Source organism: Neophocaena asiaeorientalis, unplaced genomic scaffold (assembly GCF_003031525.2).
Source record: "Neophocaena asiaeorientalis asiaeorientalis breed wild unplaced genomic scaffold, Neophocaena_asiaeorientalis_V1.1 scaffold136, whole genome shotgun sequence".
NCBI classification, from domain to species: Eukaryota; Metazoa; Chordata; class Mammalia; order Artiodactyla; family Phocoenidae; genus Neophocaena; species Neophocaena asiaeorientalis.
Window position 1 is genome coordinate 6952900 of NW_020185333.1, and position 21602 is coordinate 6974501.

Below are 21602 nucleotides of genomic sequence, written 5' to 3' on the forward strand. Positions count from 1 at the left end.
AGACCAATGCACAAACCCGTGTCTCCTGCATCGGCAGGCGGACTCTCAACCACTGCGCCACCACTGCGCCACCACTGCGCCACCAGGGAAGCCCTGTGGTTCCTTCTTTATATCTCTAGTGGTAGAAGATCTTTTCTGCTAGTCTTCCAATCTTTCTCATCAGCAGTGGCTCTGTGTAACTGTAATTTTAGTGCGCCCATGGGAGGAGGTAAGCTCATAGTCTTCCTACTCTGTCATCTTGGCCACTCCTCCAAAGCAATAATTTTAATGCGCTTACTGAGTATTCTGAATATGTGCTAATTTTACACAGAACTGAGAATGGTACATCAGATAAACAGAGGTAGAGGAGAGGACAGATGCTGTTAAGAGGAAAATCTCTTTTGAATTTCGAATATGAGAACTCAAATAATACTTTTCTTCTATTTATTTCCTGAGCTATGTTTTCCACCCCCTCTCAGAGCAAAACATAGTTGAAGATTCAACTCTCTGACTACCTCACCCTCAACACCACCTTAAACTTGGGTCACCCAACGCTTGGTAAAGAGGATGGTAGGAATTGGGTCAGGGAGAGAGGAGGAGTTGCTAAGGCTAATGTAAACCTGACAGTACCCAACATACCATATGAAATATCATTCAGAGACTACAAAGCGGGGGCTTCCCTGGTGGCACAGTGGTTAAGAACCCGCCTGCCAATGCAGGGGACACGGCTTCGAGCCCTGGTCCGGGAAGATCCTACACGCTGCGGAGCAACAAAGCCTGTGCGCCCCAACTACTGAGCCTGCGCTCTAGAGCCCGCAAGCCACAACTGCTGAGCCCACGTGCCAAAACTACTGAAGCCCGTGCACCTAGAACCTGCGCTCCGCAACAAGAGAAGCCACCGCAGTGAGAAGCCCGCATACTGCAACAAAGGGTAGCCCCCGCTCACCACAACTAGAGAAAGCCCACGCGCATCAACGAAGACCCAATGCAGCCAAAAGTAAATAATAAAATAAAATAAATAAATTTTTTAAAAAAGAGACTACAAAGCAGCTGCAAGCCATCTAAATTTCAATGTATAAGGTTCAAAAACTCCAACATAGTTTCTGTCCCATGAACACTCAGTGTTGAGTGTTGAACACTCAACACAGCAGAGTCTCAACAAACACACAGAATTGTTTGCTTATGTTGTGACATAAAGATTTAAAATTAGAAGAAATGTACTATAGAAATGGTCTGAAGCAAAATTAAAGCTGAGGGGACTTCGCTGGTGGTCCAGTGGTTGAGACTTAATGCTTCCAATGCAGGGGGTCTGGGTTCGATCCCTGGTCCATGGAACTAAGATCCCATATACCACAACTAAGCCCACGTGCCACAACTACTGAGCCTGCCCTCTCTAGAGCCCAGGCACCGCAACTAGAGAGCCCACGCGCCACAATTAGAGAGTCCACTCGCCGCAACTAGAGAAGCCCACGTGATGCAACGAAGACCCAGCGCAGCAAAAATAAATAAATAAAATTTTTTAAAAAATTAAAGCTGAGGTTTGCTGTCCTCAAACTTTCTTCGCAAATCTTCTCCCCTCCCCCAAATATTCCTCATGTCACCACAGGTACCAGCAGGTTTCACTCCATCATCCTCCACATCAAAACCTGCTTTTAAAAAAAAAAAAAAAAAAAAAAAACCTGCTTTTACATCAATGATGGAGAATGTTTACCAAGTAGTAAAATATGCATGGTAACAAGCATTATGTCCAAGTAAAAAATCTCTAACTGTGGAGTAATAAGAGTAGGTAGCAATGAAAGCACATCCACAAATTTATAAGTAACCATCATCATCTCCTCTTTGTCTGCTTTTTATTTATTTATTATTATTTATTTTTGGTTGTGTTGGGTCTTTGTTGCTGCGCACGGGCTTTCTCTAGTTGCGGTGAGTGGGGGCTAGTCTTTGTTGCGGTGCACGGGCTTCTCACTGTGTTGGCTTCTCTTGTCGCGGAGCACAGGCTCTACGTGCGCGGGCTTCAGTAGTTGTGGCTCGTGAGCTCTAGAGCACAGGCTTAGTAGTTGTGGCGCACGGGCTTAGTTGCTCCGCGACATGTGGGACCTTCCCGGACCAGGGCTCAGACCCGTGTCCCCTGCACTGGCAGGCGGATTCTTAACCACTGCACCACGAGGGAAGTCCCTATCTGCTTTTATACCACCGAAATGTAACAGTTAGTCTAAACTGAGTAGCATCAATGGGATAAGAAAAGTCTGAAAGTAGCAAACAGGGGATCCTTACCTTAACTGAAAAGCATGTAAAATGACTTATTGCAATATGAGTCAGCAGTGTAAAGTACTCAAAAGGAAATCGAATTTAGTAGAACTACACTGTCCAGCAAGAAGGAATGAGAGCCCACTCGACATGGTGCTGTCTGTCTTATCAAGTGAAGATAGAAAGAACTAAAGTGCCTCTAGACCCTGATCATTGAGAGATTATGGCCAGGAGCTAAGCAACCCTGTTAGGGGCAAAATGGTTGAAGGCAATGAAAATATTACTCTGGAAAAGAAGTGCTGTTTTATATCCTTTTGGGGTCTTATAAAGAAGAGGCATCAAAGACATAATTTTATATAGTCGTTTCAGAGTTTAAAATGGGAATCAATTAACAGATGGTTCTAGGAGGCAGTTTGAGGTATTCAGTATGAGGAAACACTCTCTAACCATCAGATCTGTCCGAAAGTGAAGTGAGTCTCTCTTGGATAGTTATCCATCAATGGAGATGTTCGAACAGAAACTTTAGGAGTTACTGTATGGGCGCTGAGGGCTGGTCGCTAAGCCTTAGAGTCTAAGATCCAAACATTTCAAGATTCTCTAGCTTTCTGAAATCAAAGCAAATAAAAGCTGGAAGCCATGAGGCTTGGAATCCATCATGCCCAGCAGTCATGGTGCCCAGCAACCACAGCTCTATGCCCTTGATCCAAATGCCAAATGTGCTAGTGCAGTAATATACCAAAGGAAAGTTTAGGCTATATGCACTTTAAATCATAACGAACGTTAGTTATTAGTCAAACTGTTTAAGGAACTGGAAATTGATCTGATGCTAGTTTCTATTAAAGGTCTACACAGACCGTTTCATAAAATCAAAAGATTTAATATTAATACAATTCAATCACCTACTAAGCTTATGTTCATATTGTTACACTGAATCCAAACTGGTTTAATATAAGAAATTAAAAATAAATATGAAGTACTATTATTTTCATAAAACTGCTCTTTGAAATCCAAAACTTTTTAGACATTCAAATCTATAAAAAAATTATTACAGTAATTGATATAATAAGTTTTTTAATTTTATATATTAAGAAGACACAGCCACCAATAGTACAGTTATACTCATCAACTTCACAAATATGAAAAAAATTTTCAGAGTAAAAATTACCAGATGGGTAAATCATTTAAGCACATGCCTTCTCAATGTGTATTTTTTAAATCATTATTTTTTGAAGATCCCAAAAGACTAGGCTACTAATTGTAAGAGAGCAAAGGATTTGTCAGACACTCACATTTGGCTAGGGATTTTATTTTTTAATTTGTATCTTACAGACTTAGGTCCACATTTTTATTTCATTATCTTATGAAATTTGTCTTTTGGCATATTTTTAGCTGAACTTGCAGGGTGGAGAATACACCCTGGCATTGAATATCAGGAGGTTAATATTTTGGTAGGATTAACATACCTTATAATTGACTTCCTAAGGGATTGTTCCATTGTTCCCCTGCCAGAGGACATTCCCTTGCAGTTAAAATTCCACTGTACAGATAACTACTTTGCTATCCACCCGGTGAGTTCTTTCTGCAATTGTACATTTTTATTGTGTGAACCCTTCTCTGAAGGTTATCCCAAACACCTGACATAAAAGCAAAAAACAAACTCCCACAACCTTAACTTTAGAAATCATATTTCCTCAATAAAAATGAACTTTAAATTACAAGTAGATACACGTAGACACTTCCAAAAACTGAAAAGCACTAACAAACAAGTAGAAACAAGCATTTCTAAGATGCCACAGAAGATTCCCACTAGGATCTGTAATTCCCACTAGCCAGCTCTTGATTGCCAATGCTTATGGAAGACTAGATTAACTAGATTAAGTATTCTGAAAACCATTTTCAATTCACTTTGGAATACTCTTGTCTTCCCATAAATGAATTTTCTTAAAGTGATAAAATATATGCAAAAATAATTTGAAAAGTTTTCAAATATATAAAATTTTAAATAACAACTATAGCTTTTTCTGGTAGCTAAAAGTAAAATCAATTTTACATTTCTTAAATACAGGTCAGAAAGACAGCAACTGGAGAGAAGTTAAGGAGTCTTTGGTAGCTAAGGAAAACTGATTTGATTGAAATGTCACTAGGTTGCTATGGATAATCCACAAATAGCAAGAAGAATGCATGCACTGGTAATATTTATATGCGAGACCTCCTACTAAAAAAGACAATGTCTTTAGAAACAAACCAGAACCCCCAAGCTTGTCTTAAATTATCAGCTTTTCCTTTTTCTTTTTTTAAGCTAATTCTAAGCAAAAAGAATGGTTCCAGTCCAAACATGCAAGAATAAAACTTACACTACATACCAAACACAATGCTTAATTCAAATCTTCTAGATACCCTAAACCAGAAGACTTACTTGAAATTTTTATCTTTTTCCTAACACTTAACCTTCTCCCACCATACAGATATTGTATGGTAATTTTCTTCTTCTTCCTTTTAACCTAAATATCTTCACTATTTTCATGCAAGTAGTTTACTATCATGACTGCCTGCCCGGGGCACTTTATGAGGTAGATGTGATTAGGCAACAGTCAGATGTGCTGAGTGAAATGGGGGAAGAGCCCAAAATGAGCCTAAGGGCTTGGAGGCCTGGGCAGAGGGACAAGGTGATATTGCCCTACTATGGTGGAAAAGCAGGGCGTCCTCGTGGTTAGGGCAGAGGAGATGGCAGAACGGTTTGCTCTAGTCGGCAGAGACCCAGTTGTGACCTCTTTGTTACATGGAGTGAACCAGAAAAAAGTGGAGGAGACAGCAGGATTTGTGAGTCATCCCAACACGCACAGGCTAAACCTATGGTTGAGAAGTGTCATCCAGGGTCCTCACCTCTGAAGAATGGGGAGGACAGGGGCCCCAGGACTGAAATGTCAGGGAACCTTCACAGCCTGCCTTTGGACATTTCCCTCATCATTTTGAGAACAGTCAGGAAAGAAGCATGAGGGCTCATTACCCATGACTGACACTGTTGAGTATTTTGAAAAGTTGGTGTGACCTGTTGTCCGGGGGGCCTGCTGATCCTGAAGTCCCCTTTCCCTACAGCACCCTATAGCCTGCCGGTAGCATAAATTGCTCTTCCACGACTTTCCCTTATGTTTACAATCTCTAAGCATTGCAAAAAAGATCTCTACATGCCAAAGCATATTTTACTCACTGAATTACCAGACCATATCCTATTTTCTGTTAGAACTGGTTTAAAAGTGAGAAGATAAACTAACTGCTTTAGTGGGTAACAGAAATGACAAACTCATCAGGATGAGGCAAACCCTATCTGAAAATCTAGAATCACTTTCCCCACTCCTTACCCCAGAAATTTAAGTGGTTCAATTCAAATTAATGGAGGCAATGTCAGTAACCAAAATAACCCCAAGTTTGGTTTTTTTCTTCGGGGGTAAGTTGAGGGTGAGGAGAGAACATATTCAAATATAAAGAGTAGCTGTATTTACTCTGAGTCATTTGTTTAATCAGAACTTGAAGGGGCCTCAAAAAGTTTCCACAATGCAGCTTCCTTTTGAGTCACTCTCAACCCAGACAACAAAACACAATCACAGGAGACACTTTTAAAAATGCAGAGGCCCAGGCACCTCCTATCCTGAAACCACTAAAATGAGAATAAAACCACTTAAATGAGAATAATCAGTGAGGATGCCTCTGGTGGCTTTAAAAAAAAAAACAAATCATTCCATACAGTGCCTCAAAAACATGTGCATAATTAGTACTAACTTAGGGACTACTACCTTGCATGATTTTTTGTATTTATATTTTGGTATTCATATTTTGGGGGATTTATATATTCATAGACCCTGGATAGTTTTCAAATGAACAGGTTTAGAAGTTGTTTGTTTTTTACTTTGTTTAATTTTGGTTTTGGTTTGTTTCCCCCTCATTAGCAATTAATTAGCATTACAGCTTCCTTTATGAAGAGGAAGTGCTAAGGGACAAAGCTACTGAATAACTGGGGAGCTTAGCTACTCACATCACCTAAAACAGACAGCCTCAGCTCTGCAAGCTCAGCACAAAGAGACCCACATCTTATCAGGAGAAAAAAATGCTTAACTACCATAGAAATTGCAGGCTTCCCCCAAGTTCAGATCAAACATTTAAAAAGGAAACATTTCACAATTATAAATAAATCGAAACACTTCTTTCAAGTTGGAGAGATCAAGGAAGTAAAAATGCTGTTGAGGAACATGGTAGTTTCCTATCTAGAATTTTTCTAGACAAAAAGAATCTACCTTCAGGTACTGACACCTGTTATAAGAGTTTCTAATTTCTCAATTTTTTAAGTTCTCATTTTACTTTAATACTGGAAAATAAACCCTGAAGCTCAGGTTTCAGTGCATAACAATGTAAACTACACATCTGGATCAAAGAAATGCTAATATCAAATATAAAGACTCTAAAAATCGGTGATTGCCAATTATTTGATGCCACATCTACTTTTGTTTTCGGTTCAATTTTCAAAATGTCTCCTAATGTTCTGTGAATTTTATTAACTATGTCACAGCATTCACTGACATACTGAAAGTTCATTAAACTAAATGGAAATAATGAACCCTAAAATAAGATGTTTCCTCACATAAAAATAGTACATATAGGAGAGAAAGATGAGAAAAAATTATTTAATCTATCTCAACCTCTTTGTTTACAGAGGGGCTTTCAAGTGACTAGTTTTATATTTTGATATCAGAGTTGGGAGATATTTTATTTACGAAGAAATTCTATGTTTTATTTTCATTCCAATGTAAGAAAAAGGAGGAAGCAAACACCTATTAAATACACTTTACTTGCACACGCACACAATTTTCATTTATAACCAGCAAGTATTTAATTCAATATCTTTACTAAAAAATAAGGAGCCCTTCAAATCTTTCTGTACTGTTTAAAATTGTTGCAGTGAGCATTTTGTCTTTTAATATAATTTTTTAAAATATGGAGCCCTCCAGTGGCCAAATATTTATGTCACCATTTAGAAAACCATTAAATAAGAGAGTTCTCGTCATGCTTTCTTTTTCACAACAAACAGAAATAACCATTGTACATTCTTGTTATTTATCATTTTCTAAATAATTTAGTAAATGTCCTCCTCAAAATAAGCCATACTTATATCATCATCAACGGTAAGACATAGTGCGCGTAGAAAAGAAAAAAATATTTTGAACCTGTTTAACCTTAGAGAAAGTAGAACGTTAAGTAATATTCAATCACATACAAAAATGCATGCATCAGATTTAAAATATACTGTTTTTCCTCCATGATCACATGCTAGGTGGTAATAAAATTAAGTGAGTTCACTGTGAGTCAAAATTCTTGCTTATAGTATTTATCAATATTCTTGCCTCAAACTCTAATCACCCTAGCTTCTAAACAAATTAACAATTACAGGAACAGTTTGAAGACTTTCCTCATCAGAATTCTCTCTTCCATAAAGACGCATAAAGCTTCCTGTGCATTTGGGAAACATCTAGAAACTGATTTCTATTGATCGAGACCGGCAATGAAAAACACACTAATCAAACAGGTATTGCATAGGGTACCTACTAGCTTCCAGAAGCTTCACTGGGATAATCTCATTTAATAGTTAAAATAACCCTATAAGATAAAGTCTCGGCCAGTCTCCGAGATGCCCCACCCCCCCAGAAGTCCCCGTCCACACTGAATAGGGAACACCTATGTAACCAACAGGGTACTGCAGAAATCAAAGAGAATTCTGAGGCTGGGTCACACAGAGACACTGTGACTTCTGCCTTAATGGCTCTTCAACTCCTTGCTCTGGGGGATGCAAAATCATGAGGACACTCTGTAAGTCCTAAGAAAAGGTCCATGTGACTGGGAAGCTCATGAACCCTCCTGCCAACCAGGCACAATCTAGCCAGGCCTGTGAGTGAACCATCTTAAAAGTAATCCACCACTCCAGGCAAGGCTTCACAGGAACCCTGCCCAGAGTCACCCAGCTAAGCCACTCCCAAATTCCCAACCCACAGAAGCTGTGAGATAATAAATGTTTTAAGTTTCATGTCAATCTGTTATACTTCCATAGGTAACTAATACAGACTGATGCTTCTACTGTCTCCATTTTACAGAAGAGCCTGGGAGTGTTTAAAACTTTAAATATATCTAGGAAGAGGGATATTTTTCTTTCTGTAGAGCTTTTCTACCTCTGTGTTATTATTTGGCCATTTCCCCAAAACATTTAACTTGTAATAGTCTGGATTTTCAAATCACCCATATAGAACATTTCTTCTAGCTTTGCTTGTTAAATAGATTAGCATCCCTAAACTTAAAAAAAATTTTTTTAATTCTTCACAGAAAATAAAAGTATTGATTATATAATATGTAGCCTATTTTACTAATGATTATGTCTCAGCTTGTATTCCAAATATGTAATATGGCTTATGTATATAAGTAAAAATCCCCTTTTCTTATAATTGCCTCTGTAGCTTAAGAACTAAGGCTGCTAACACAGCACATACAATTTGACTTAATTTATCTAAATGCACAGTTGTAAATGGTGGATAAAAAGCACTTCTTATATGCCAGAAGCTATTCTAAATCCTATTAAATATTAACCATTTAATCCTCACATCAACCTAGGAGGTAGGTACTATTACCCCCATTTTACAGACATATAGAGGTAAGGAAAGGTTAAGGAACTTTCTCAAAAACACACATAATCAACGGCAGAGCCACGACTGAACCCCAGCAGCAGTCTGGCTTCTGATCCTATGCTCTTAACCATGAGCCTATACTGGTTCTCCTAATCTCTATTTATTTCACAAAGTACTATGGGTAGGAGAAAGACCATGTGCTTTGGAATTAGAGTTATTAAGCCCTTTATATCTGTATGATTTAAACATTCTAAATCCATTTTTCTCATGTGCATAATGGGGATAAATGGGTTGCATTTTTATTTTTATGACTATTAAATAAAAACATGAATAAAAAACACCCTGTATAATGCTGACCCATAATCAATATCTATTCGTGTTTTATCTTTTCCCCAAAGGCAGATTTTTTATTAATGCCAGTGAAGCTTAAGCTTCAGAGTCCTTCACTTTCGCAGCCCAACCCAAAAACAATGTGCCTAATTGCATATTCATAACTCGTCTTCCTTTTCTTAAAAGAGGGCCTCCAAATTGTATGACCCTCAGACACCAACAAAACCTGGACCTACCTCTGCTCTTTCCATTAATTATCTCAACACTAAAGCAAGCCCAATGAGTTCCAGTCCAGGTAAGAGGGAGTAAATATACTCCACCTTGTCTGTCCCACTAAATGTAGCTATAAAACCTGGACAGAATATATGCCACAGCTATCTAAGAAGCAGGAAAATAATGGAAGAACAACAAATTCTGAAGTACCATCTTCTCCATTCTCTCACATGCTGGACTTTTAGCATTTCTGTGGTAGCAGAGAGAGGCAGCAAAAACAGGAACCAAAAGGAACAAAAAATCTGAAAAAGGGGAACCTTCATCTCTGATTGGTTCCAAGAGGGTGGGGCAAACCCACCTCTTTATCCTCCCACCACTTACTCCCAGACACGGGTACAATCATGGGACGTGCACAGTAAGACCATGGTAACTAAAGCCCCAGCTTTCCAACCAGAGAATCAAAATGAAAAGTGGGGAACTTCCCTGGCAGTCCAGTGGTTAAGACTTTGCCTTCCAATGCCAGGGGTGTGGGTTCAATCCCTGGTCAGGGAACTAAGACCCCACATGCCTCAGGGCCAAAAAACCAAAACATAAAACAGAAGCAATATTGTAACAAATCCAATAAAGACTTTTAAAAAAAAAATGAAAGTGGGAGATGGTAAAGAGGAGTTCTTTATTAACTCTTGGTCTCATCTCAAGCTACACACGCATGGATCTGACCCTAAGCAGTACACAAGGACATTGAGAACTGAACTACTGGATAGAGCACGGCTCAATTCTCAGATTGGCCACTGGGTGGCAAATAAGAAGACAAATCCAAATAACACTGAAAAGGCTTTCAAAACAGAACTGACCTAGAAAACAATTCACAGATATCCAGCTTGAACTTGAATCCTGAACTTAACTGAATCAATTTCCTACTAAAACTAAAATATCACAATTTTCCATAGACTTTATAAAAAAACCCGGAGTCTCATAACAATCAAAATGTCCAGGATAAAACCCAAAGTCTGTCAGCGTATGAAGAAATAAGAAAAATCTCAACTTGCAAAGGAGAAGATAATCAACAGACCCCAATTCTGAAATAATGCAGATGTCAAAATTATTTGACAAAGATTTTTTTTTTTTTTTTTTCTGTACGCGGGCCTCTCACCTTTGCGGCCTCTCCCGCTGCGGAGCACAGGCTCCGGATGCGCAGGCTCAGCGGCCATGGCTCACAGGCCCAGCCGCTCTGCGTCATGTGGGATCCTCCCAGACCGGGGCATGAACCCGTGTCCCCTGCATCGGCAGGCAGACTCTCAATCATTGCGCCACCAGGGAAGCCCCCTTGACAAAGATTTTTAAAATCCTCCAACAAGTGAAGGCAAACACTCTTGAAGATGACAAAAAAAAAAAGGAGTTAAAGGTGGTACAGTGCTCTGGAAAAGTTTGGATATTCCTCATATAAATATGTGCTTATGATATAAACGTGCAATCCTACTTACTCCTAGGTATTAACCCAGGAGAAATCAATGCATATGTTCACACAAAAATCTCTACATGAATGCTTATGGTGGCTTTATTCATGATTGCCATAAATTGGAAATAACCTGATGGATAAATAGATGAACTCTAATACATATATAATGGAATACCACTCAGCAGAAGAAAAGAATGGGCTATTGATGCAACAACTTGGGTGAACCTCAGGTACTACAGTAAGTGAAAAAAGCCAGTCTCAAAAGAGTCAATTTGTATCACATGCTCCAAAAGACAAAACTATTATAATGAAGAGAAAAACAGTGTTGGCAGGAGTTGGGGTTGGGAGAAGGGTATGACTACAAGTAACATAAGAAAAGCTGGAGGGGGAGGACTGGAACTTTATAAATGTGAACATTGAACTGTACATAAAATCTATTCATGTTTTAAATAAATAGAGTTATATACACCAAAAGCCAATTTTATTGCCAGTTAATCTAAAAAGTTTAATAAACAAAAAGTTTTAAGCCCAAAGTTTAAAAAAAATAATAAATTGCTGGAGTATTTATGAATAAAAGCATTTGTAATGATGAGTAGTATCAATTTACTGATTGAAAGGACATTTGGCCCATTGCACTAAAACCCAGTGGAATCAACTAAACAGCATCAGAACTGAAAATGACTTAGAAAGGTGTAATCTTACCCAATATGCTTCCTGTTCCATTGTATACACAAAACCAAGACCAAAATAGCACATGGAACGAAAATCAAAAACACTGTGTCACTGTCAGTTACCAGGCATCAACTCAGGCCTTCAAACTGAAGGATATCCAAATTACCTGAGGTAAGAATCTCTCTGTCTTTGGAAGACCCATTCCAATGTTAATAATTCCACCTGGAAATTCCAAGCTATGTTCTCCATAATACCATCTTTGCAGTGTTTTCATCTTCTCTACCACATTAAGAAAAAGGTGAGGAAATTTTACTTCCAGAAAGGTGATACAAACATACTTATCCCTAATGCTCTCACTAAATACAACTAAAAACACTAGACACTACATATCAAACAATCATAAGAAGACTCTGAAAGGAGGAAAAAAAGGCAAGCTAGCTAGGGACTTCACGACCCAATGAGCAACACAGTTTTGAGATCCCTGGTTCTTCTTTTCACCCTGTATGTCCTAGACTTGGAACTGAAGAAGCCAGCAACCCAGAAATGCCAATGAGGCACAGAGCAAAAAGTCCCAACAAAGGTCCACTCTCTCCAGCCAAAGGACCAGGAAAGCCTAGCAAGACAGAAAATTTTTAGACAATAACTGTACTACCTGAGACAAACATGACAGAAAAAACTATGGTCCCCAACACCCACAATGGAGGAGTGTGTTAGAAGGACGAGTAGGGAGGTGGGATTTTCATCCTATCAGACAGTAACAAGTCCAAGTCCTCCCTTGCCCCCTCCATATAGAGAGTCAATGGAGATCATGTGCAGACATAAACTTTCATCTCCCACCTAGCAGTAATACTGTTTCCCTCTCTTTCCCCACTTGGGTGGTATCAGAAGAGGCCTAGTGAAGACACATCAGGATTTTGACCACTGCCCAGCAGTAAAGAGGCCACCACTGACCCTGACCCTTGGTGTCAGTGGAGGCCATGCATAAAGCAGTAATGAGACACTCCTGACCCTTCCAGCTGCAGTGGTATCCTCAGAGGCCTAGTGACGAATGGGACCTCCCACCTCTGCCCAGAAGTACCAAGGAGTCCCTCTCTACCTTGGATGTCAACGGAGGCCAAGTGGGGAAAACTAGATTTCTCGTCCAACCTGGCAGTAATAAGATGTTGCCATTCCTTCCCCCTGCTACAGCAGTGTCAGAGGAAGTCAGCTAAAACAGGAGGTTCATGTAAGATCCAAAGATTCACAAGATAATGCCCAAAATATCCAGGTTTCAATTGAAAGTCACTTCACATACCAAAAGCAAGACTGTCTCAACTTGAATGAAAAAAAAAAAACAAAAAAGAAAAACAATTAACAGATGATAAATTAAAGATGAGATGTTAAAATTATCTGACAAAGATTTTGAAGCAGCCATTATTAAAAAAATGTTTCAGTGAGCAGCTGCAAACATACATGAAACAAATGAAAACATAATATGTCCCAGCAAATAAATAGAAGATATAAAAAAGAACTAAATGGAAATTTTGGAACTGAGAATCACAACAACCAAAATTTAAAACTTAAAGAATGGGCACAAAGGCAGAGTGGAGGTGACAGATGAAAGGATCAGTGAATTAAAAAAGAAAACAATAGATATTACGCAACTGGAACAAAAGAAAGAAAAATTTCTAAAAATTCTAAACAGAGCCTCAGGGATCTATGAAACAATAACAACAGTTTAAAATCCATGTTATTGCAATCCAGGAAGGAAGGACAAAAAAGGGTAAGGCTGAGAAAGTGCTCAAGCAAATAACGGTTGAAAACTTTCCAAATCTGGCAAGCAACATATACCAAGATACATCATAATCAAACTAGAAACCATGGAGATGAGAAGGCAGTGGCAATTTTTCAAGTGCTTAAAGAACAGAACTGTCAACTGAGAATCCTATACCCAGTGAAAATACCCCTCAGGAAGGAAATGAAAATAAAGACATTATTGGATGAAGGAAAACTCAAGAGAATTTTCACCAACAGACCTAACCAAAAAGAGCAGCTAAAGAAATGTAATAAACAAAAAGGAAAAAACAAAAGAAGGAACCTCAGAATATAAAGAAGAAAAAAGAACATAAGCAAAAATATGGGTAAATACAATATGCTTTCCTTCTTCTCTTGACTTTTCTAAATTATTTTTGATGGTTTTAACAAATTATAACAGTGTCTAATACAGTTCTAAATGTATGTGAAGTATTTAAGACACTTATTATAAATGCAGGAAGTAAAGGGACATAAAGAAAGAGGAAGTAAATGTACTAACTAAAAAGCCAGATTGGCAGTGGGTTAAAAAACATGATCTAACTATATGCTACCAAAAACTCACTTCAAATATAGTGACATAGGTAGGTCAAAGTAAAAGAATGTAAATGGCATATCCTGCAAACATTAATCAAAATAAAGCAAGAATGCTACATTAATCAGAAAAGTAGACTCCAAAGAAAATCACCAGACACAGGGAGAGGGACATTAAGGGCCTCATGATAAAAGGGTCATACCACCAAGAAGATACAGCAATCCTATAGTATGTATGTACTAATCACAGATCTATAAAATATGTAAAATAAAAACCTATCGAACTGATATGAGAGTGTGAGATGTCAACAAACCTCTCTCAGGAAATGACTGAATGACTAGAGAGAAAATCAGAATATACAAGATCTCAACAACATCATCAAACTACAGGATCTAATCAACATTTATAGAACACTTGACCCAACAACAGCAGAATACACATTCTTTTTCAAGTGCCCAAGGAATACATACCAAGAAAGACTATATGCTAGCCTATAAAACAAGTTCATCAACAAATTTAAAGAAATTAAAATCTTAGGAGTGTGTTCTCTGATCACAATAGAATCAAATTATACGTCATTAACAGAAAGATAACAGGAAAACTCCTTAATGCTTGAAAACTAACAATATACTTATACATAATCCATGAATCAAAAGTCTCAAGGGAAATTTTTTTAAAAACACATTGAACTGAAGGAAAATGAAAATACAGCCTAACAAAACTTGTGGAAACTAGCAAAAGCAGTGCTGAGAGGGGAGGCTGTAGCACTCAATGCTTTCTCTTGGAAAAGAAAATCTTCCAAATCAGTAATTTAAACTCCCACCTCAAGAACCTTGAAAAAGATCCAAATAAACTCAAACAAGTAGAAATTAAGGAAATAATAAAGAGAAGAAATCAATGAAATTAAAAATAGAAAAATGATTTTGGTATTATCTTGATACCAAAACCAGACAAAGATAGTACCAAAAAGGAAAACTATACAACAATATCCCTCATTAGCACTGATGCAAGAATCCTTAACAAAATATTAGCAAATAGACTTCAACAATATATAAAAAGAATTATATAGCATTTATTTCAGGAATGCAAGGATAGTTCAATATTCAAAAATCAATTAATATAATCCACCACATTAACTGGTAAAAAGAGAAATATCATATGATCATATCAATTGATTCAGAAAAAGTACTCAACAAAATTCAACATCCATTCATGATAAAAATTTTCAGTAAGAGGAATTGAGGAAAATTTCTTCAATGCGAAGAAGAGCATCTAAAAATAACGTGTAGCTAACATTCTAACACTAAAATATTGAATGCCTTTTTCCTAAGATCAGGAACAACGCAAAAATATCCACTCTCATTACTCTTATTATGTAGTGCTGGTAGTTCTGCCAGTACAGTTAATCAAGGAAAGGAATAAAAGGCATATAATCCTGAAAAGAAGAAATAAAACCATCCCTGTTTGCAGATGACATGATTGTCTCTATGGAAAATTCCAAGGAATCTATAAAAACAATTTCTAAAATGAGTATGTGAACTTATAAGGTCATAAGTTAAACATACAAAAATCAATTATATTTTTATTTATGAGCAATGAACATATGGCCATCAAAATTAACGTTTTTATACACTAGAAGTAAACATGTAGACACCAAAATTAAAAATACAATAAATACCACTGGACTTCCCTGGCGGTCCAGTGGTTAAGACTCTGTGCTTCTAATGTAGGGGGCACGGGTTCTATCACTGGCCGGGGAACTAAGACCCCACATGCCACATGGCACAGCCAAAAAACTAAATAAAAATAAAAATGTAATACCATGTACAGTAGTTTTTAAAATGAAGTAATTAATTGTAAATCTAATAAAAACATGTCCAACACATGGATGCTGAAAAGTACAAAATGCTGATGAAAAAAAATCAAAGATCTAAATAACTGAAGAGGATACACTGTGTTCAAGAAATGGAAGACTAAACATAATAAAAATGTAAATTCTCCCCAAACTGATATACAGATTTAACACAATTCCTTTAAAAAAAATTTCCCAGCAAGATTTTTGAAGATGCAGTAGAAACAAGATTAGTCTAGACTTTATACAGAAAGGCAAGCAACTAGAATAGCTAAAACAATTTTGAAAAAGAAGAATGAAATCAGTCTATCTGATTTCAAGACCTAATATATAGCTACAGTAATAATTAAGACTGCATGATATTGCTGGAGGAGGCAGACACAATAGATCAATGAAACAGAATAGAGAATAGAGAACCAGAAATAGATCCATATAAATATGCCTACCTTATTTTTGACCAAGGCACAAAAGCAACTCAATAGAGGAAGGTTAGCTTTCAAACCAATGGTGCTGGAGCAACTGGACATCCATAGGTCCATCCAAAGGACCTCAAGCTAAGAAACACATCTTATACAAACATTAACTCACAATGAATCATGAACTTAAATGTCAAACACAAAACTATAAAGAGAAAAAGAGGAAAAAAAAAAGTCTTCAGAATGTAGGGCTAGGTAAAGAGTTCTTGGACTTGGACTTGACACCAAAACCACAATCCATAAAAGGAAAAAGTGATAAACTGAACTCCAACAAAATTCAAAACTTTTGCTCTGCCAAAAACCCTATAAAGAAGACAAAAAGGTAAGATATAGATTGGGAAAAAATACATGCCAACCACATATCTGACAACTATTATCTAGAATACATAAAGAACTCTCAAAACACAACAGTAAAAAAAACAAACAATCCAATTAGAAAATGAACAAAATTAATGAAAAGACATTTTACCACAGAGTATACAGTTGACCCTTAAACAACACAGGGGTTAGGGGTGCCAACCCCCTCTCCCCACCACACAATCAAAAATTGTGTGTGACTTTACTGTCGACCCTCCATGGTTTCAACCAACCATAGATTGTGTAGTACTGTGTTAACATATTTACTGAAAAAAAATCAATGTTTCGGTGGACCTGCACAGTTCAAACCCACATTAAGAGTCAACTGTATTGATACACACACTTGCATGAATCTCCAGAGAATTATGCTGAATGAGAATAAGTCAATCTCAAAAGACTATGTACCATACAACCTTATTTCTATAACATTCCTAAAGTGACAAAATTACAAAAATGGGAAACAGATTAGCAGTTGCAAGCAATTATAAAGGGGGAGAGGGCAAGAGGGAAGTGGATGTGACAATAAGAAAGGCAACATGAGGTATCCTCGAGGTGATGGAAACGTTCTACATATTGTCTGTATATATGCTGATACTCTGGCTGTGATATTTTACCATAGTTTTGCAAAAAGTTATCACTGGGGGGAACATGAATAAAAGGTACATGGGATCTCTCCGTATAATTTTTGATAACTGCACATGAATTGACAATTATCTTGAAATTAAAAGTTTAGTTAAAAAACTATAAAGCAATACTGATACAACAACAACAGCAAACAAAAAGCAGGTGAGAAGTGTGTACTTCTTCATGTTCTCATTCCTTGGGGTAAGAGTCTCCTTGCAAGGCCTTGGACTAGGATTACCAAGTCAAATTTACTCTCATTCTACATTCCTCCTTAGCTAACATCATTCATTCTGGAGGTTTCAATTACCTTACGCCATTCTTCTCTTCAGAAGTCCAGCCAACAGATCTGCTTCTCTTGGGGCTGTCCCTGTTTCGGTAGTTGTCATTATATCATCAATGCATCAGATGTTACTGTTAACGTGTGGTTTCCTCTGTCTCACTCTCACACATCTAGTCAATCATAAAAACCATTAATTCAAGTTTCTAAATACATGGTAAACCAGTCCATTTCTTCTCATCTTCACTGCAACCTCCTGGTCTAAGCTACGACTATAACAATCTCTTGACTGACTTCTTCATCCCCATTTTGTGCCTCCCTCAAAAGCATCCCTCCTGTAGCAACCAAACTGATCTTTACAAAACATAAATACAAACCCCTCACTCTCTAGCTGAAAAGCTTTCAATGTTATCCACTGTGCTTGCAGTAATCTCATCAAAGCACACAAGGTACCACATATTCTGGTTTCCACCACAATGATTCCACCCTTTTCGCTCTTTTCTAAAATCCAGTCATACTATTCTTCTAGTTTCTCCTAGACCTCCTGCTTTTTCTCACCTCAGGGCCTCTGCATTCCCTCCCACCACTCCCAGCCCAATCTACCTAATTTTCTACTCATCGGATCTTATCTATCACTTCCTCCAAGACAGGTTTTCCTGAACCCTCAGATGAGGATAGGTCCCTTATTGAATAATGAAAGAGATACCCATACAGTACTGTACAACTTCAAATAAATCTAATTAAAGTGTTTTAATAAAAAGAATCAAATAATTCTTAGATTCATACAAAGATAATATCTAAGGTATAAATAATATATTTCAATTCACAAGTCATACATATTTGCTTTGGTGATTTATTTAGGTTAATTTAGACCTACTTGATAAAGACACTTAACATCCATTTTCTTTGGAACTTTCTAAATATGAAATACAATAATAACAATTCTCCTAGTAAGAAGCTTTGTCATTCATAGTCAAATCTGTGACCGTGATCTCAGATTTCTAGCCTGCAGAACTGTGAGAAATAAATGTTTGTTGTTTACAAGCCACCCAGTCTGTGATACTTTGTCATAGCACCTTGAATTGACTAAGACAGAAAATTGGTACTCAAAGTGTGGTGCTGCTATAACAAATACCTAAAAATGTGAAGAGGCTTTGGAACTGAGAGTAATGGGTAGAGGCTGGAAGAGTTTTGAAGGGCATGCTAGAAAAAGCCTACTTTACAGTGAACAGACCATTAAAAGCTATTCTAGTGAGGGCTCAAAAGAAGAAGAGCTGCAGAGAAAGCTTCAGTCTTGCCTAAAGAACACCTAAGTGGCCTTGAACAGAATGTTGGTGGAAAGATGGACAGTGAAGGCCATTCTGATGAGGTCTCCGATGGAAATGAGGAACATGTTATTGGAAACTGAAGGAAAGGCAATCCTTGTTAAAAAGCAGCAAAGAATGAGGCTAAACTGCCCTCACGTCCTAGTGTCTTGTGGAAAACAGAGCTTGTGGTTCTATCTTGTGCAAGATAGAAATATCCAACAAAACTGGCTATTTGGCTGAACCTTTTTCTAAGCAAAGTGTTGAAGGTACCATCTGGCTTCCCTCGAATGTTATAGTAAAACGTGAAGAAGAAAGAGATGACTTAAAGACAGAATTTGCAATCAAAAGGGAAGCAGAAATTTAAAATTTGGGAAACTCTCAGCTTATCCATATTACAAAAAATAAGCAAGCATGTTTGGGAGAGACCACTAAGGGTGTGGCCAAAAGACCTTTTGATGAGAAGATGAGTATGCATATGAACCAGGGGTTTAATCAGCCACCCCAGCAAGAAAACTGCAATTTGAACTCGAGGGAAAGGAGACAGGAACAAATGAAGGTTGGCTGTCAGACTTCTTGAAATTCATAGAAGGGAACCATAGAGCTATTCTGCTTCAAATGTGTGATATTCAGCACAAGGTAATTCAGAGATCATCAGGGCTTCCGGCTCAGTTTCAAAAGTGGGAAGGGCATAACCTGGGTTTCAACAGGCCAGAAGACTCCCACCCAAAGCCATGTGAGACAGACCCCTCCCCGGCAGAGCTGTGGGGAAGTGGCTATCTTCATCTAGATTTCAAGGGAAGGAGCCACTTGGAGCTAGAGGCACAAGACCCAAGCAGAAGGCACCACGGCAAGGGCAAGGCCACCACAGAGACCTCACCAGGGCAGTGCCCAGCAGAGCTGTGAGGGTGGGGCTGCAGGTCCCTACAACTCCAAACCAGCAGAGCCACGGGTGTACCATTCCCACCCTGGAGAGAGCCTGTGGGACTGCGCCCAGCAAAGCCCTGGGGGCAGGGACGCTCTAGTGTGTCCAGAAAGTGGGGCTCCTGCCTCAGTGGGCCTGGCAGGCAGAGCATCAAATTAAAGAAGATTATTCTTGAGCCTTAAGATTTGATGCTGTTTGCCCTGTTGGGTTCTGACTTGCTTAGGAACTATCACCCCCTTGTTTCCTACTTCTCCTTCTTAGAATGGGAGTGTTTAATGCTATGCCTGTACTACCATTACAATCTGGAAGCACATAATTTGTTTGATTTCACAGGTTCACAGCTAAAGGGGAATTTGTCTCAGGATGAACCATCCCTTGAGTCTTACCCATACCTGATACAGATCATATTTATTTATTTATTTGTTTGTTTGTTTGTTTGTTTATTTTTTGCGGTACGCGGGCCTCTCACCTTTGTGGCCTCTCCCGTTGCGGGGCACAGGCTCCGGACCCGCAGGCCCAGCGGCCATGGCTCACGAGCCCAGCCGCTCCGCGGCATGTGGGATCTTCCCGGACTGGGGCACGAACCCGTGTCCCCTGCGTCGGCAGGTGGACTCTCAACCACTGCGCCACCAGGGAAGTCCCACAGATGATATTTAGATGAGACTTTTGAGTCAATCGTGGAACCAGTTAAGATGCTGGGACTACTGGGATGGTGTGAGTGCCTTCTGCACGTAACAAGTTCATGAATTCTGCGGGGCCAGCAGCAGGATGCTCTGGTCTAAATGCTTGTGTCCCGCTCCCGCAAATACATGTGCTGAAATCCTAATACCCAACGTGATAGTGTTAGGAGGTGGAGCGTTTATAAGGTGCTTAGGTCATGAGGATGGAGTCTACATGAACGGGATTACTGCCCTTTAACTGGCCATTCTGTCATGTGAGGATACAGGAAGTCTGGGATCCAGAAGAGTGCCTTCACCTGGCCAGGCTGACACCCTGATCTCAGGCTTCCAACCTCCGGGACTATGAGAAATAAATGTTTTTTTGTTTATAAGCCACCCAGTCTGTGGTAGTGTGTTATAGCAACCTGAACAGACTAAGACAGACTTACTCATTATGAATAATTTAGCAACCAGTGCACTATTTTCTGGCAATTTTTCTTTGCCACTTTATGGGCTTTAAGGGCAACTTCATACATACACACACACACACACACACACACACACACACACACACACACACACACACTTTGTTACAGTTGTTAAGTTTACTGTGTAAAAAGCAACACGTGCTTTGTAAATAAATACTAAAAATTGAACTTAAAGTTTAGGTTTCTTTCTAAAGTATTCTTTCTAAAGTTTGATAAGTTCAACTTAGTTTCTTAATGATAAAAACAACAACACCAGAAAAAAACATAGGAAAATGACTGTTGGGATGTGCCATGTAAAAAGAAATTTGTTTGAAGCTTTAGAAAATATGTCTATATGCACTTTCTGAATAGTACCTTAAAGAAGTTAGGGCTTTAGATCTTTACATTTTAAAATTCTACAAGTACTGAATCTGTATTTCCCAATTTCATGTTTATTTTCCAATACCCCATGTTGACTTAAAATTACATATGGTACTGAGTACTACTCTAGAATTAACTAATTCCACTAGGAATCATACCTTCATCTATTTGTCATATTACAGTTTGCAACTGTGCTTCTGTATAGGTCAGGTACACATGGTTCATAGATCTGTATACATTTATATGTTCATTTCCTGTTAAATACATCTAGTTAAAGGTATCATTATGAAGCATAAAAATAATGAATGGGTCATGAGAATGGATTTCAGAATATAAGATAAGAGTAGCCATGTAAAAATACAACCACTATTTTTTTTTTTTTTTTTTTTTTT

The 21602-nt window shown here is 38.2% G+C and overlaps 1 protein-coding gene across 6 annotated transcripts in view; it reads right to left on the reverse strand.

Annotated features, from left to right (window-relative positions):
• BBX (BBX high mobility group box domain containing) overlaps positions 1-21602 on the reverse strand; it is a 282225-nt gene that overhangs the window by 179928 nt on the left and 80695 nt on the right. The window contains exon 1 of one of the 6 annotated variants that reach the window (XM_024735314.1): positions 17505-17548. The exons of the other annotated variants lie outside the window; for them this stretch is intronic. The gene's annotated coding sequence lies outside the window, so the exon portion shown is untranslated. Of the gene's footprint in view, positions 1-17504; positions 17549-21602 lie in introns of those variants that run through there. 6 annotated transcript variants of the gene reach the window in all.